Consider the following 19037-nt stretch of genomic DNA (forward strand, 5'->3'; position numbering starts at 1 on the left):
TAACTGCCATAGTTAATGGCTAACATTTATAACCAAGCAGTTTATTCCACAGCTGGAGAAGTAAATCCAGCCAAAAATAAAAATCTGGATTTGTGCAGAAAGTGCTTAGCCAAGCCCCACACTTCACTTGAAGAGGTCCTCAAATGAGAGGCTGCTCAGGTGCGTACAAATATTTGCTTACAGCAGCTGCTCATCATTCTCAGGGGTTTAGTATGTAACTTTTGCTTCCCACATGGAGAGCATGTCACTTCTCTGAGAGTGTTTATAGTATCCTGGTGGAAGGGCTTAAAAATCTGCAAGCCTCAGACCTCAGGAGTGCAGAAGTTTCAAAGGTTAAAAACAATGCTGATGTGTGCAAAGTCAGGTCAAAGAAAGAAAAACTTTTTTTTCTTGTTTAGGAAGGAGTGCTCAGAAAGCCATTACAGTGACATGGAAGTATCGCTGTGAAGTTTTATAGGCATTACAGTACAAATTGATGTAATGCTTTCAGCATCTCATGTTGAGAAAATTCTATTTAGAGAGCTTTTAAGTTCTGCTTTTTTGGGGAAGTACAAGAAAGTTAAAACACACAGACGGATTAGTTTTCCATTCTCTCTCACTGAGATATCTTTCATATGCATGGAATGAATTATTTCCTTCAAGACACAGAATTTTTTGCCCTAATTTCATTAAGTCATTAGATTGGGTCTCCTGTATATAATTTAACATTCTCTCAGTTTCTGGAAAAAAATGCACACACACACACATATATATATATATATATAGAAATAAATGTTTAATCTTTAATTGCAATTGGGATGTTGCTACTGATTTATTTAATCATTTCTGGACAGTTATAAACTTCTATAATATTTTAGTTGGCAATATATATTTTTAGTATGTTTTATTTTTTAAAAATTGTAAAGAGAGATTTAAAGAAACAACAAAAATAAAGAGTATCACCTGCTCATTAAGAAAAGCAGTAAACATGAACCTGCCTCTGAAAGTCATTCCCTGTATACAGGTAAGCTCGTGGAGCTTTCATATTTTTCACAGCTAGAAACAGAAACATCATGAGACCTATTTTAGATCATTTGTTAAATGTTGTCACTTGTTCCAGCCATCCATAAAATACCCACCCATATGTGAATCCTTACATATTAATCGGATTGAATTATGCAGCCAGCTGTTACAACAGCCAGAAAAACACCTGTCCCTTTTAATGACTACTATCAATAATCTTCATTGGAATGTTTAGAGTAAAGTGGGGAGGGAAGAAAAAAAGAAAAAAAAAAGAGCTTTTGTGTTATATTTTCAGTCCAGGTGAACTGGGAAGCAAGAGAAATCTTTTAAAAAGCTAGTTCTGCAGTGAGACAACTGAAGAGGCTCTAAGAAGGTCCAAGCAATGAAACTCCAAAAGTTTGGATAATAACTCCTCACTAATTACCATTCAGTATGTTTAAAAAAAAAAAAAAAAAAAAAAAAGTTTTTTTTCACCCCCACTAGTTTGAAATAAGAGGCAAAAAAATAGTGTGAATTGATTGAGAAGAATAACGTTCAGGTTTTGGTGCTCTAAGATTCCTGCTGCAATCATTTAAGAGCAAAGAAAAGATAAAGCTGCCATAAATTTTTGTTTGTAGTTTTTACTTTAGATTCATTTACTCCTGAAACATTCCTGCATACAACTACTACTTTCAATTCTGCTTTTTTTGTTAGCACCTTCGCTTTTAATGTTTCTCCAAGTCTGTTCATTTTGAACCTATTTGGAGAGCTTATTGGCGCTGTAAATAAACACTCAAGTGTGATTTGACAGTGTGGGATTTTCTCATCCTCTGAATTCCTGTCATTATATTGTTTGCTCTTACTTGATGTATCTTCATGGTCAGCCTAACAAATTCTGCTAGCAAGACCTGGCCTGTTTTAGGAACAGAAAATGTTTATCCTACAAGAAGATCATTTAAATATAATAAATTGGAAGCAAGAACTTAGATGTACAAGAGGTAAAACTGTCCTAATCTGTTGCACATTTGTTATGTCCCTTTTTTGCCTTGTGAAATAAAAACATACCACATTTCAAGCCCAGGAAACAGATTCGTAAGAGTTAAGGATTTCTTTTTGGGGCTGTCAGTTCTCCTGAAAATGTTGCAGCCTATTAATTAGGCATGGTGACTTTTTTCATCATTAAGTTATCAGCTTTTACTGTCATTAACTACCAGCTCAGTACTGCTGTTTATGAGAGTGTTTGGCTGATTTGCATATATTCTGAATAAATGTTTTTGCACACCAGAGAAATACATACTCAATTCTCCCTTGCCTTCGGCAGACATAATCCCAGAAATGAAACCATTAAAAACGAACATATTTTCTAACACTTTATTACAATACATCAGGGCTTGCACTAAGGAATCTTTATTATTTTCATCACAGCACTAGTGAATGGTGCTCATACACAACATACTTAGAAAACAAAATCCACATTAGTGCAGCAGACCTAGAGAATAGTACAAAGGTCACTGTATACTTCAGAACTGTAAAATTTATATCTTACAACTCCCAGAGGAAACACTTTTTTTTTTTTTTTCATTGGCTACTACCAGCAGTACTTCAAACAAAGTGAGATAATTTAATCTCAGAATATCATCAAATTAAGTGAACCAGCAATCATAACAACATTTGTTAAAGAACATATTGGCATCGGTCTTCCAAGAAGAAAAGAGATGTTAATTCCTGGAATAGCAGCTATAACTAGGAGGATAAGAACATATAGTGTTCTGTAGTTATAAATGCCATAGGTTTTGTTTGTTCAAAGGCTCTGGCATACTGATAGTAGTATAATGGAAGACAGGACTTCTGGGATTTCTGGCTTTCTTTCTGACACCTATATCCTCAGAAATATCGGTCAATCTGACAGTAATGCTTCCATTTTACTTCTATGGAAACTACAACAAAGAACATGATAACACTATTTGATAGAGCAATTTCTCAGCTATGGAATACTACTTTTCAACATAGTCACCACCATTAGCTATGCATTTTTACCAGCAATGGACAAGAGCCTGTATATCATGCTCATAAAAATCTGCCCAATTGGAAGTAACCCACTGTCACTGTTGCCACTGCTGAAGTGCACAACCCACTGCCTCACTGTACTCAAATCCACTGATTTGTCACTATAAACTTTCAGCAAGCATTGATGAATGCCAGCAAGTGCAATTTTTCTGCCTGGGGGAATTCAGAGACACCCTTTTTCTTCATATGCACTTCCATGTCAGATTCCATTGTCAGACTACCCCTCTGCTGTGTCACATGGCAACAAAATTTAATGAAATATTGGTAGAAAGATTCAACCTCTAATGCCATATCACCAACATTCACCTCTGATGTTGTGAGCCAACATCATAAAATAGGAGACATTACTTTTGGATTAACCTTTGTATTACCCTTCAACATTATCTTTTCTTTCCCAAATACCCTTCCACTATCTGTTATAAAGAAAGCAGAAGTTTTTAAGGTCACAAGTTGTAGTGATTGGCTTATCTTGCATTACTTTTCAGGTCCACATTGATGTTTCTCCCAACTACAACCTATAGTGTTGATTAAATGCTTCTAAAAAGAATGTCTAAGAAGATTGCTCACTCAGTGATAGTTTTCATAGTGATCTGTAGAGGAAAAGTTTTAATCTGTGAGGTGTAATTAAGATGTCTAGCATGTTGTTAGGTAAAATCTAGAAGTCAAATATGTGCCTTTACCTTATTATTTTAAAGTTGTATTTCCATTCTTGATTGATTAGAAATAGCACTGTTGCCAGTGAGGAAAACTGAATTGGAAGGAAGGATAGAAAATATTCTACAGCTAATACAAATTTATTTCATAATATAAGGAAAAACAATACAATACATACTCATTGAGAATGTACTGCACTGTTTTCTTAAAATTAGTTTGCTACTTTCCGACTTTAAGAACAAAACTATTTTGTGTACTGTTCTCTGTCTTGTGGATATTTCACCTATCAATAAATTCCCTTTTCTTTCTCTTTTAGAAAGACTACCTTCTGTATTACATTTTTTAAGACTTGCCTTCTTATTAAACATCATCATAAAAATAAATTGTGATCAAAAGTAAAACCTTTCTGAAATGACAGTAACATTTGTTTAAGCATTCATTTCTAGGAAGACTATATACTTCTGTTGAGAAGAAACCCAGTCTTACTAGCTTGCTTTGAGATTTTGCAGTTTGTGGTTATAGATTAATTGAGCCAGTAAGAGTAACATATAACTGAGACCATACTTGGGACAGTATGTAAGGATGTTTTTTAACCAAAAGTAATTCTAATTTCTATTGTAATAAAAAATGAGGTTTTTTGTACCTTTTGCAACATCTTTTGCAATGACTAGAATTGGGTCAGGTCTTTTATTCAAAATTTCATTCCACCAGCCTTGCAACTATTTCCAGAATCAAAACATTTTTCTGTTTTGGAGCATTTCTTTACCATTTCTGAACTGACATCGCGTTAGTCTTTAACTAATACATGTAGAGTCCACCACGTATTCCATCTACCTATCCTGCTGATCCTGAATGTTTTTGTCGCTGCAAATACTACATACCTGTGGCAATGGTTTTAAAACTGCAAATGCCTGTTACTTCATGCTGCTTTCAATTAGAGTTGTAAGAGCTGATTTTTTGGGTTCACCAGTAGTTCTAAAAAGACAGGAAATAATCTGTGCAACCTGGAACTATTCATGTTGAGAGCAGAGGGCCAAGTGATGATTTTTGTTGCATTTTCAAAGTTATGAAGCCTTCCCAGATAGAATTTGAGGCTTTTATGAAACTGAAATCTTTTAAATAACAAATGTGTTGTTTAAAGCACAGAAACAAACAATTTGTCTGGATATTTTGTGGATTTTTTGTTTGGTTCCTTTTTGTTTTTTTTTTAATCTTTGGCAAAGAGGATGTAGCAAAATAACGAAAACATTATTTGATGCCATTCTGCATTTAGATCTCTCCCCCCTAGAAAAAAGAAAGAAAGAAAAAAAAAATAAGTGGAAGAATGTATCCTAAATCTACTTCTGGAAAGCCAAAATGAAAAGTAATTCAGCTGAGAAACCTGTGGTCACCATATGGTTCCACTAAGAAGCATTCTTAAAAAAGCTGCTTAGCTTTCTACCAAAAAACAGATATGAAAAGAGGCAAGATATTGGAATTTGGTAAATAAAGAGAAAGGATGAGCAGGTGTTTCAACTTTTAATTTAGATGCAGTGTTCAGAACCCACATTTCTGACAAAAGATGCTTGAGGGACATTTGCTGAGACAGATAGTATTCTTCAAACAGTGTAATAGAACATATTGTATGGTATGCAAGTCAGGTTTTGCCATCTCAGATTGCTCATACTTCTGTAAGTTAGTTATACAAGGGGAAAAGAAAGGGAGTAAGTCTGTGTTGCAGACATTGCTTTTCTTTTGTTAAAACTGTATAAAAAGAGGTTTCCTTTTTTTCTTCCTTCCTTTTTTTTTTTTTTTTTAATACACTTGGTGAAAGAAAAAGAGAATGAAATAGTCTTCTCACCAAGTCAAGAAGTAGAAGGTTGTTACTGAAGTGATATTTACATTCAAATGAATATAAGAGCATAAAATGTTTGGAGAGGTTTACCCATCAGGACTATTAGCCCATCAGGGCTCATCCATGTTAAGTATTCCATTTCTTTAGAACAGCATCTAATTGTTTCTTGAATGATCCTTGTGTTTTGCCTCAGCAATAGTGCTTGATAGGCCATTCCATATGTTTATTATGTGCTAAGCGAAAAAAAAATCCTACTAACATCTGTTGGAAGTTAGCTTCTCTCATTTCCATTTATATATCTTGAAATTCATACTGGGTGGGAAATGGTGATTCAGCCTGACATTTTGCGCTCTCATTGGATTTCAGCCTTCTTCTGCAAAGACCCTCTAACCTTCATTCTATCACATGTGATGCTCATAACTAGTTCTATATATTTTTTCTAGTGCATTTCTTAATTTGGTACTAATACATAAATGTTGCCAACATAATCATTATGAAGAGAACCTTCAAGTAAATGTTATTGGCTTGATGTCCTGCTGATGCAAATCAATATATTTTAACTGAAATTAATGGAGTGTGATGGTTTGCATCAATTACACTTGGCCTCAAAAATAAAATAATGAAAACCCATAGCAGCTAGGGTTAAACGTTGTATTATCTTATAAAGTTTATGAATAGCAAAGTTCTTTATACAGGAATCTCTGCTACAGTATGCATTAAGTCTTCAAGAAAAAAAAATTTAAATCAACTGAACTGGAATGGAAGGAACAGCTTGATCTCTTTCTTGATTTGCTCTGTCTGAAAGATGACGTCTAAAACAAATAAATATAGTTCTATAGTATAAAATAAATCCTTATAATATAAAATAAATTTAAAATAAAAAGCTTTACAACACACAAATAAATCCTCCAGAGAGATGCATGATTCAATACTGCTGTTCATTCCTGATGAATGTTCAAATGATGTTTTTCTCTTAGTATCCTCAGAACTTATTTATAATAAGCAACTGACAGGAACTTAAACTGCAAACCCTAGAGCCCCATTTTCTCCTCTTAATTTTATTGCTCCTCTTGATCTGAGTCTGAATCCTGAATCTGTCTCTGTGCTGGAAACCCTTTAAAGAAAAGAAGTGAGATCTGGCTACTAGTACCATTTTTTTTCCCACTGTTTCTTCTGAAGTATGACCACAAGTGCTTTTGGTATTCAAAAGGTCAGCTTGCCCAGCATGCTGCATCAGGAATGTTTTCACAGGTGCAGCTGTATACTTTGCAGTAAATACGGAAAGGAATCCCACCTCTCCACTACCTTACTGCAATTAAAAGGCAGGTTGCTGTTGATTCTTCCACTTTTTAGGGCCATGAATCACGGTAAGGAAAACCTGATTTATTTTTTTTCCTCCTAAGATTTCCAATATGTTGTTTTTGTTTGTTTATTTGTTTAATAGCAGGAAGAAGTGCAGACTACTTTTATCTTCTCTGCTGTGTACTCTCATACATACAAGTGTTTGTACATGCATGAACATGCATTTGTATTTATACGTATGATGCAAGCTGCGGTGAGTTTATATCTCATTAGTGCTAGGGAATTCTGTGAGTGAGGGAGACTCAGCTGGGAAACAAGCCTGCTTACCTTGTTGCTGATGGAGATTGTCCCCTTCCAACCCAAACCATTCTATGATTCTATACCAAAATACAACATGCATACCACATTTCAAATTGTCTCATATCAATACAAAATGTAACAGGTTGATTTTTCTAAAGTGGACACCTTAACTGAAATATCATAAGAAGCATAAAAAAGCTTTCTCTGGGATGTACAGTTTTCTTGAAATTTGAGTATACACACATTCTAGTGTCAGGACAAGTCTTTCCTAATTACAGCAACGTTGTCTGGCATTTCTTTCTCTTTTTAACCTCAGTCATGACACTGCACCATTGCAAGGTCTCTGACTTAGATTTTCTTACTGTCAAGTAATGCCACATATTACTTGTTGACACAAACGCACAAGGCTTTATGAAGCACAGTGCTAAGTGCCCTATAACACATGCGATCATCTGTATGCTGTACATGGTCTTAAGCTATGTAATTAACTTTTGGGGGAAATCCATTGCATTATTATATGGCATAATTCTGTGATATGTTTTTGCAGCTATTGTCAAAGGAAAAGCACAATACTGTCAAATTTAAGTATCTGTCTAGACTTCCAAAGCTCAACTTGTTCCATGTCAGAACAAGCTTACTGCTCAGCCTCATTTCTAACACTAGCTTGTTTCCTAGAGGCCACAGATATTATTCAAACATTGTTTGAGCTATTTTCACATTTGGTAAAGTATAAATATTTTCCTAGCAAGAGAGGGAAAGCATTCATTGATTCATTCACTGCAAAACTCATCATACAAAAATATTTATATGTAGTCTTAAAGCCCCATGCATTTTATGTGCATCTTATGTTTCAATGTAGAAAATAAATAAATAAATAACATCTTCATTATTCCCAGCTACATCCCAGAAACAAATGAGACAGGTAAAACTACCTAAAGACACTATAATGCCCATAGTCAAAACCTTCTTTCACACCTCAGGTTTAGTTATTCCTCATTAGATTTTGGAATTCCATGGGATACTAAGTTGTTGTGTGGATGACATATTACAGCTTCCCAGTTTAGAAGGCAATCTGATGAATCCTATTGAGACAGATCTTTCACTGTGTTTTTTTGTTTTCTTGGTGGTGTTTTTTTGTTTGTTTGTTTGTTTTTGTTTTTGTTGTTTTTTTTTTTTTTTTTCCCAGGAGAAAAGAGTATATTAACTCTACAATATAGCAGGTAGGAAAGAAAAACAGAGCTCATTTTCCAGTTCAACCTGTATCTGAACTGAAGGAACATCCATTTTTTGACTGTAGCATGAAAGAATAATTTAATAAATTTTTATACCATCTTTGCTAATAGGAAGATTGCCTGTTTCCCTGTTTTTTCTTTAGATTCCAGAGTGATTTCATGCCTGGAAAAATAGGAGGAAGTAAAACTGAAACTTCACTTAAATAGCAATAAATAAAGAAAGAAAAATTGAACAAAAAAAATAAAAAAGGATACTTAGATCAGGAACAGATATTGTTGATTATGATGTCAATATTATTATCTTACAGTGACATAAACAGAGTTTATGCATTGATAATTGATAAAATGATAAAAGAGAATTGATAATACTTTGTACAAGGTTGCTAAGAATGATATATGGTTGCTGGCACGGTATTTGTCTGAATCTAATAAGTAACCCAAAGATTAATTATTTGATTAATTAACCTGAAGACAAATTATGTGATGAATTACAAAACCACATTTAAAAAAGAAAAAAAAATGCTATGTGACCATTTAAACCTTTCAAGTACCAAAAATAATGACTCTGGCATGCCTCTTTAAAGGTATTAACCGTGTTAGTCAACACTGTTTGCTTGTAAATGCATTTTGCCCTATACTAACTAGTGAGAACACAGTATGAAGGAGGAAAATTTCTAGCAGCTCCTGACTTCTGTGGTTTCTAAACGATTTCATAGGGTGATTTTTTGCCTACTATACTGGCTGGAAGCACAGAGAGATTAAAAGGAATACAGAGGACAATTATATAAGATGCAATCAAACAGCCACCCTGGATTTCCAGTTAAAATGTGACAGCAAAACAGCAGCAAGAAGGTAGCATTTTTTCTGATGCTAGCTGGTTTTGGCATACTTGGTGCTTTTAATAGCTTTCTGCTAGGCAGAAGCAGCTAACCATAATACAGTTTTGTTCAACAGAAAACAGAATTAATGCATGGAAATGTAGATGAACAAAAATAGAGTGGAGAATCACTTTACTTCTACGCTAGCCTGACATTTTCATTTCATTTCTTATCCTCTTGTTCCCCTTGTTGTTCTCATACAGCAGTGAAAGAGAACAAAGAGGTTGAGGCAAAAGGTAGAATTTTTAACTTTCCATCAAAGGAAGCTGGACTGGATGAAGGAATGTGCTTCTGTGTGAGCCACAGGCTGAGAACTTAAAGCACGTCTGTATTGCAGAACTAAACAATTTGGGTTAGAGATGGTTTACTAAAATCCTTTTTTTGCAAGGTTAATCCATTTTTGAAGCGTTTTAAGATAATTTCCAAATCGTATTTCAGTCTGTTCTCTGTATTCCAAAATGAATGGTATTTGTTGCCATGTCTACTGCTTATTTTAATGTCTTTTTCTACAAGGAGTTCCATTATAAATGACCATGTCAAAATTACCCTCTAATACAATGAACTTCTTTTCCTGTTAGCAATTGTACACACCATCTACCCTCTCAATCAAAATCACATTTGTTTGTGCAGCTTCTCCGTGGCGACTACAAGAAAGACTTGTTGGAAAGTACCTTGGCAGCTTACCCTTTTTCTTGCTGCAGTGTTATAAAAAACCTTCTAAAACCCCAGTGTTTTAGAAGTAAATAGATGAATGAGCAGCCATTATAATGTGGCATTCAACAAACTTCATCCTAAGATAATACCTATACCTCTATTGCAGAGATGAGTGTGGTGGGACAAACAAACAACTACAAGCAAAACTAAAACCAGCAAACAATCTTCATCAAGAGTAGATGAGCTGCAAAACTTCCCATTGCTGTGTTTTGGTCATTATCATTAATAACTATATTATAAATTCAGAAATAAGGCAATTAACACCAGTTTCTGAGACTGCTAAGAAGAATATGTAGATTTGTGCTATATATAATATTTCAATAAGTACTTCTTTTTCAATAGATTCACTTCTGGGCAATATGGTCTATAACTAAACATAGCAAATAATATCCTGTAAAATCCTGTATTTGCAGTGCTCTGCTGGAAGAATCACTTATTTTCACTCTTCTTCTCCATGTGAAAAATCATTAATTTTGCAGAGAACAGTTGGCATTTTCACAGCAGTGACTATTTTTCACTTGAAGATAATAGAGAAAAAAAATCACTATATATTTTCTTTGCGTGGAAAGCATAAAAAGCATGAAGCAGATTCAGTGGTTTCATTTTTCACACGACAAGCGATAATGTGATTTTCACTGGTCTTCTAAAAGAGCACTTTCACCAACCTTGTTGTAAAATAGCCTCAAGACATTTCTAGTTTTTATATCTACCCCATGGTCAAAGAGTTAAACTGTATTTTTGAAGAATCTTTTTTTTTTTTTTGACACAATTACTTTCAAAAGCATTTTATTAACATATGCCACATATATTTCTAGTTCATTTATAGTGTGTTTTCCAATGTAACAGCATTAACACTTGTTTTCCAGTTTGAAAAATACTGCTGAAATTCGAATACATCAAAGATGAAATCAAAAACCTCCAAAAGGTACATTACTATCAGAATTTGTTCATATATATCAGCATTGCAGGAAAATACTTTTTTTGTTGCTGTTTTTTAACATATCCTCCTGTTTAAATATAAGCAATATCTACAAATATTATCTCTGTCCATTGAAAGTCGTATCAGGATTCTCAATTCTGTGACTTCTATGTCAATAGGAGCAATGACATTAATAGTGCAGGACTAGACCCTAGTACTTTCTGGGCTGAATGCCATTTTCTGAATGCTGGTAGGCTGCTCTTGTCCTTGCATGTTTCTAATATTTGTTACAAAATGAATATCCAACTGTAGAAACTGATTAGTGATTTTCCATATGATCACGTTAGGCAAAAAAAAAAAAAAAAAAGATCTTTCATAGCTCTCTTAGTGAAAAGAGTTAACAGGAGAAAAGTTGTTTGAACTATTGAAATTCAAAACTGAAACAATATACTAAATCAATACCCTTATCTCTTAAGTATCTATTCCTCGAGATACAGCTTTACAATATTTTTATATATCTTGCTATATTGAGTGTATTAATCCAAACTCAGTAGGTAAGGATATAATGACTACAGTAGTAACTGACTGGAGACTGAAAAGGAAGAGAAGTTAGGTTAAGCCACCATAATTACAGGACTTGCAAAAAGTGAGCCAAGTGGTGACAGCCGGTGCCGCATGGTGGTGAAAGCTGAGAGATTCAGATATTACTGAAGCTAGGTATAATATTACTGTTACAAACAAACTGAAACTTTAACTTTTTTTCCACGAGACACTTAAGGAATTAAGGGTTTTGAAAGCAGTAGCACAGTGGAGAAGATGATGTAGTCTTCCAAGTTCCTCTGTGCATTTATAGTACAATAGGTTTTTAACTGTATCATAGAATGGCTTAGGTTGGAGGGGACCATATAGTTCCAACCCCCCTGCCCTTGATAGGGTTGCCACCCCAAATCAGGTTGCCCAGAATCCTATCCAAACTGGCCTTGAACACCTCCAGAGATAGGGCATCCACAACATCTCTGGGCAACTCATTCCAGCATTTTGCCACCCTCTGAGTAAAAAATTAATTCCTAACATTTTACCTAAATCTCCCCTTTCTAAGTTTAAAGCCATTCCTCCTAGTCGTATCACTATCAGAAAAATCAGTAAAAAGTCAGTTTCTCTCCTGCTTATAAGCTCCCCTCAAATACTGTAAAGTCACAGTGAGATCTCCCCAGTGGCTTCTCTTCTGCGGGCTAGCTGAACAAGCCCAATGCCCTCAATTTATCTTCATAGGAGAGGTGCTCTAGTCTTTTGATTATCTTCATGGCCCTCTTCTGGACCCACTCTAACAGCTCCTCATTCCCCCTGTCCTGGGGACAGTACACTATTCCAGATGGGGCTTCATGAGGGCAGAGTAGAGGAGGAAAATCCCCTCCCTCTCCCTGCTGATCACCCCTTTTTTTGATACAGCCTAGGATACCGTTGGCGTTCCAGGCTACAAGCCCACACTGCTGTCTCATGTCCATCCTTTTGTCCATAAGAACTCCGAAGTCCTTCTTTTCAGGGCTGCTCTCAGTGAGTTCTTCTCCCAGTCAGTACTCATATGTGGGACTACCTCAACCCAGGTGCAACACCTTGCATGTGGCCTTGTTAAACCTAATTAGAATCTCATGTGCCTCTTTCTGAGCTTATCCAAATCCCTCTAGATTGTGTTCCTCCCTTCTATAGTGTCAACTGCATCACTCAACTTGGTGTCATCAACTGGATGTTTAGCCAACTGTCTGTAGAACATTATCATTTTCAGTGAATAAAAAAAGAAACACCATAAGCAAAACAGTTCCATGAACAAAGCTAAATCTAGTCCTTCTTTACTCCCTTTAAGTCCCTATTTCAACAGTCTCTAATTTTAACATAGGCTTTTTGTGGTAAAAAGAACTGATAGAAAATGAATCTGCATAGTTCCTCATCTCATGTTTAGTTTAGAAAAGAAAAGTATTCTTTAAACACTTACAATGACTATATATAGATAGATAATAGTTTTCTCCTTGATCAGTCTAGTCTAGTATCTCAAAAATTGTTACTAACGTGTAGAATTTAGCTGATAGTCTATTTAATTGTTTCCATTTCATACATCAGTAAAACTCTGCTCAACTGGAAAAGGTCATAAGTTGAAAATACAGTTCAATAATATATATGTCTTAATATTTTATTCTGCAACACCTAACTCAATTGCTTTTAATTACAGATATTTTTTTTGTGTGTGAAAGTTTGAAACAAGCCAACTGAAATATCAAGCTATTCAGCACATGTTTCTTTGATTGTCATGAAGTTCATATAACTAAAAAAACTTTTAAAGCTTTCTATAATGTTTATTGAGGGGATCTTTCCTCTGTATCTTTTGCTGTTCAAGTAGTTTTGAATGCAGGGGATGTTACACGGTCTTCACTATGTGATAGTTGATCTTAGCAGGCAGACTTTTATATGTGTTGGATAACTCATAAAATCTAGGTGTTGTCTTTAGAATGTTATTACTTTCATCAAAACCTTGATTGAAAATCTTTAGGTTTCTTTTCTGAACAGCACGGTTTGAATTCACAGTCGTGGCTGGATTCCAGAAATGTAGACTGTTCAACAACCATACTCATGTTTCTTATAATTCTGTATTATTTCACTGGCAAAATAAGTCTTTCTTAACCCTGCTCATTTCTGATAATTTATTTCACAGAAAGGCTTATCATCATTGTGTGCTGAATCACACTATAAACATGGACTTTGAAACATCTTTTTCTGAAACTTAGAGGGACTCAGAGCAGCACAAGTATTTTGTCTCAGTGGAAATTATGGAACTGCAGGTAAGGAGGAGCAAGAGCAGATTTAAAGCAAAAGCATCAATATGGTTAGATTCCAGCACTCACTCCCACTACCCCTAACAAACAGTAAAAGACATCTCTTATACTTGCATTGTACTGTGGTGCTTAAGCCACAATGGTAGAAATCCTAAATCATTAAATCTAGTGTTACCAGAGAGAGAAGAGTAATGCAATTTTTCTGCTCCTGTTCACCTGAACTCCACACTTGTCTTAAGGCCTTAAGGACTCCTTCTCAATGGAGAATTATCCTTTCTAACCCAGAACATTTTTGCAATGCTAAAAATATTTTCTGCTTGTTCTGAATCTGAATCTAAGATCAAAACAGAAACTCCTTGCAACTTCATAATAAGAGAAAGTAAATTTGTAATTAAGCCAAGGGTTTGGTTTTTATTTCAGTTTGTACTTAATTTTACTAGTAAAATTACATTACATTTCCAAAGAAAACAGAATCATTCGCTTACAAAATGTGAATAGGTTCTAAAAGTTCTAAGACTATTAACCTTCGTTCATCTCAAAATGGTAAGAAAAAATTCTTCATGTCAACTGCTTCTCAAAGTTTTCTAATTTTAAATAAATTTCTTTTTTGAGGAGAAAAAATGTTTTCTCAAAAATCCCTGACCTGTTCTATCCCAGATTTTCTCACCTTTTATCTTGTGATAATAGAAAAATAATAAGAATATAGTAGCTATTATATGACACCTAGTGATTGTTGCTTAAGGAAAATATGGGGAAAAAAATAGGGAAAAAAGAAAGGAATGGAAAGGAAGGCAAGGGAAGAGAAGGAAATAACAAAAAAGAGCTGTCTGACTTGTGAATAAAACAGTGGTGGGTTGAAAAGTTTATAACAGGTTTGCTGGAAATTTCTTTTTAAATTGACTACATGCTAGTTTACTATGGTATGCCACGTGCATTTCCAGGTTTAGGAGTGATGATGAGCTATAGCAACATATATTACGTTTTCAAACTACATTCCCTACATCCTTATAGGAAGATAAAAGCTGTGACTTAACTATTGATGGTGGGTGCTCATCTGAGTAATGACCCATTAATTAAACAAATACCTGGCCAAATACACAAGATAATATAAACTGATAGGATTTTTTCCAAGCAAACATCCAACGAAGAGATAACAAAACATTTCATTCATCTCTTCTACTTACTGCATACTTAACTGTAAAGGTAACATTAAAGCTTAAGATGGTCATCTTGATTTGGATGAGGTTGTTCCAGCCACATAAGGTAGAATGGCATCAGCCATAGGGATGGCAAAGAAAAAAATCCATGAAATCAATAGCCTTAATAATGAGATAGGCATTGTCCTCACTGAAATATCCTATGGAGGAGACTCACAAGTAAACGAACTGGAAAATATTCCCATATTTAGCTCACCTAATTTTCTTCTCCATTTAAACTAATTGTGTATAAATAAAGTAGCTGTTAAGGCTAATTCTACTAAATCCACCCTAAAGAGTCATCATTGATTTGCATTATAGTATGGATCAATGAGGAAAGTAAAAGTAGAAAGAATGGATATTGCACAAAAGAAAACAACCCTTCTGGCATTCTTTCATAAAAATGTGCCTAAATGCACACTGAACAAACATTTTATCTTTTTAATATCTCCTAGATTTTAAGGTAAGTTCAAATCTATGCTGGCAAATATGGCTAGGCCCAGGAGTCTTCAAAAAAGCATCTGGGGCTTATTTGTGTATGATATAGCACAACTGTACCAGAGTCACATGGAAAGAAAATGGTGTGTATAGAAATTACTTGATGAATAAATATTTAAATTCAGAAGTTCTGTTTTATATATATACATATATAAGATTTTCATTAGAAAGCAGTTAGAAAATGCAGAGAGGAAAATAGAAATTTGATGCCTAAGAAATACTTTGAGAAAATGTGAGTTCCAGATTTTATACCCCTAAGACAGTGCAACTAACATGAAGAAATGAACTTGAAGTTGACCCTTTGCTAAAAAATATATCTATATATGTACTCAACTATATATACATATATACATATTTGTACAAATATACACACTAGAATATTGTGTAGTTTTGTCTTATTTAGAAATTGATGTATATTTCATTAGCTCTGCCATGTGTAAGCAATTCAGTATAAAATATTGCCCACTCATTTTTTCTCTTTGTCCTGTATCTTGAAAATTAATATCTTCCTTAGATAAGGATGTAAACTCAATGGCATTTTTAGGGAACTGGCAGATGGAAGTAATAAAAGATATTACCTATTCTGGGAGAAGCATTAATTGACAAGAAAATCAAAGCTATTGTAAAATGCTTTAGTTGAACTAACTGTGCAGGAAGGTCTTACATAGTAAAGAGATGAGCACCTGTGAATTGCATTGTTCCTTCTGCACCACAAATACAGGGACCAGATTCCCAGCTCATTTGAATTAGTGAAGCTTTATTGCTTTTGCAGCAATCATGAATGAGTAAAGGCACTGTACTTGAACCTAAGAAATGTAGCTATATCTAGCTTATTTTTGTGGATAAAATCTTGTCTGGTGTAAAAGTGGATTCCCCTAAGTCTGATTTGGTTTGGATACTAAATCCAAAGTACCTTAGACAAGAACAGAAACCCATTGTTCTGACTCTTGGTAGGTTCCACAGCCTCTCCCCAGGTGAAAACATTACCCGTTGTCTCTCCATAGGTTAAGCAGCTCTATGAAGTTCTGGATCCCTTCTGAAAACCAGCTCCCAGAAGATGAATACTGTCAGCATAACAAAGTTTCTTCAGATAATTTACAATTACAGTGAATTAGAGTTAGAGACACTGGAGTTCATCATATATATACATATTTATGTATGTATGTATATGTGAGTCTGTGTTTAGTGTCTTTTCTAAAAATGTTTGTTCTTTCACTGACAGCTCTTATTTTAAAATCACTCACAATAAATAATAGCCATTTATTACAGTGGAGGCCTAGATCCTGAAAGTCTCATTCAGTTAAATCTCATTCACTATTTTAAATATTGCTTCAGTCCACATGCTTTCCTCCACTTCCTTCTTCATCATCACTGCAGACAACAATCACCATGAATGTTTTTTATACATAATGGGGTTTTTTTAATATTATTTTGAATTATTACAGAATAAGCATACCTCCCTCCAATTAATGGCTTGTGATCAGAGCATAGATGGACACATTTTCACTCTCATTTCACTAGAAGTTGTCAGCATGCTTTCCTTACATCTCTACTCAAGCATAGGGGATTCTCACCACCATAATGTTCCCTTTAAGAGATGAAATGCAGATTGCCACCTAAAAGCCAGAGCCATTTTCAAGGGCTGCATCTGCTAACTCTTTGTTAAACGCTGTCCCTAAAAAAGACCAAAGGATCTCCTAAGGAAATTTCCTACATAGAAACCATGCTAATCATGCTCTAGACATCATTAAGCTTGATTATGGACTTATATAATTAATAAATTAAAATACAACATAGCATGATGATATGTCAAATGCTTATTTTGTTCAATGCCAACAGATGTGGAGATTAAAGGTATACACACATTTTGGGAAGATGAACTGGCAGACATGCACACAATATTCGACTTTACAGGTAGCTATTTGATTTTTTGGCATGCCAAAAATTTTCTTCTGTTGTCTCCAGTAATGAGGCTTATTACTGGAGCTCTTAGCATCAGGCCTTTGCTTCTGAGAAGATCCTGCCCATGCACCAGTTGTAGAACATGCTTGAAAATAGAGAAGTTGCAGGAAAAAAAAGGGTGTAGACATGATATTAAGAGATGTAGGCAGCAGATCAGTGTCTGAACAAAGCAATAAAGCTGGATTGGCAAGGTGAAGATGTACTTGACATTGATCTCCTGCCAAAATTTTGACGTGGCATAGGATCAACACTGAACAAGGTCATGAAGCAACTTGAATTTTATCGACATGAATCTTAACCAGGCAGGGACAACAGGTCTCCTTCAGATGAATTATAATTGACTTTGAAAATTGGAAGAATAACTAGGTTCAGAAGATGACATGAAACATTTAACCTTTTAATTGCTGATTAGAACTTGCCGCAGAGGTGATCAAATTCCATTATCTTCAGAAGTTTCTGAAAAGAGCTTTTGTGATTTATTTTGTTGCAGACCGACTGGATATATTTCCGTATAAGTTAGTTTCCAAATTATCAAGCCAGCAAGCATTTACTCTGATTATTTATTCATTCCCGGAGAACTTCTACATCACTGTTTGCACTGAATATGAATAATCTTGTGATTGTTTGATTAAGATGTAGCTGCATGTGGAAATCAATGATACTGTAAGATACAGTCATGGAACAGCAGCCAAACAGTTCCTGTGAATTTGTTTTGGGAGTCTAAAAAAAAAAAAAAAAAAAGTAAAACAACAATACCTTATGCACAATTTTGAATGATAATTATGTAATTATGTAGTATATTGCATGTCCACATCCTAGAAATCACATTGAAGCAGCATCCATTTTACATCTGTAAGTAGATTTACATCAGTGGAATTAAAATTTTCCAATGTTGCACTCATGTTAATAAACAAACACCATTTAGTTACTGAGCACTACAATTTTAAAAGAGATTACATCACCTCAAAGTGTAAATCCCTCTGATTGTCATCCAGACTTAATAACCTCAGTAACCCAGACAATCCCATGATCTAGCATTAAATTCATGTCAAATCATAAGCAAACATAAGACAGCAAATATTATAAAGATATATTAAATCTTCCCCAGTCAGCAAATAAATCTCTATCATCTTCAAAAAGGCCTGTTTTCAAATGTAAATACTGCAACTGTGTCACTGTTGACAGGAAGAAGGCAAATGATCAGTCAGTCTACTTACTAATTACGTTTATTTTTACAATGCAATTATAGATTACAATTCTGTGTTGAATGAAATTAGAAAGCATTATAAGTATCACCATGGTAAAACTAAAATAGGTCTTTTCAGCCAATTACATTTTTCCATGTAAGAAATTTTGATTTCAACAGCTCATTTTATAGAATTGAGAGATCACAAGAATGAATGCTGTTTTTCTGATATCCACACGCGCTACTACGTTATTGATTTTATTGACAACAAAGAAACCCTACGGTTTATAAGCTCACATACAGCATTTTGCTTTTTGCAGAGATAACAATTTTCTTTCTTCTTGAAAGCATCAGTAAGGTCCTAAAATATTACAGGAAATAAGTTGCTTGTTACACCTAAAAGCATACGGCCTAACAGAAATTCTCAAAACAAGGTTGTGGGGAAAATGCAGTGCTGCATATATTCTTTCCTTTGGCATTACCACAGTT

General features: G+C 34.6%; 1 long non-coding RNA gene across 3 annotated transcripts; it reads left to right on the forward strand.

The window, feature by feature from the left end:
• Positions 1-68: 68 nt before the first annotated feature.
• Positions 69-18330, forward strand: LOC124417736. Of its 3 annotated transcripts, XR_006938333.1 has the most exons (5): positions 69-159; positions 6788-6903; positions 10829-10887; positions 13586-13712; positions 16405-18330. It is a non-coding gene; the product is annotated as an uncharacterized LOC124417736 (long non-coding RNA). The 3 variants fall into 3 exon arrangements; XR_006938334.1 differs by lacking the exon at positions 10829-10887; XR_006938335.1 differs by lacking the exons at positions 6788-6903; positions 10829-10887 and having other exon boundaries at positions 108-159.
• The last annotated feature ends 707 nt before the right edge of the window (positions 18331-19037 follow it).

This window comes from Gallus gallus, chromosome 2 (genome assembly GCF_016699485.2).
Source record: "Gallus gallus isolate bGalGal1 chromosome 2, bGalGal1.mat.broiler.GRCg7b, whole genome shotgun sequence".
Classification (NCBI taxonomy): Eukaryota; Metazoa; Chordata; class Aves; order Galliformes; family Phasianidae; genus Gallus; species Gallus gallus.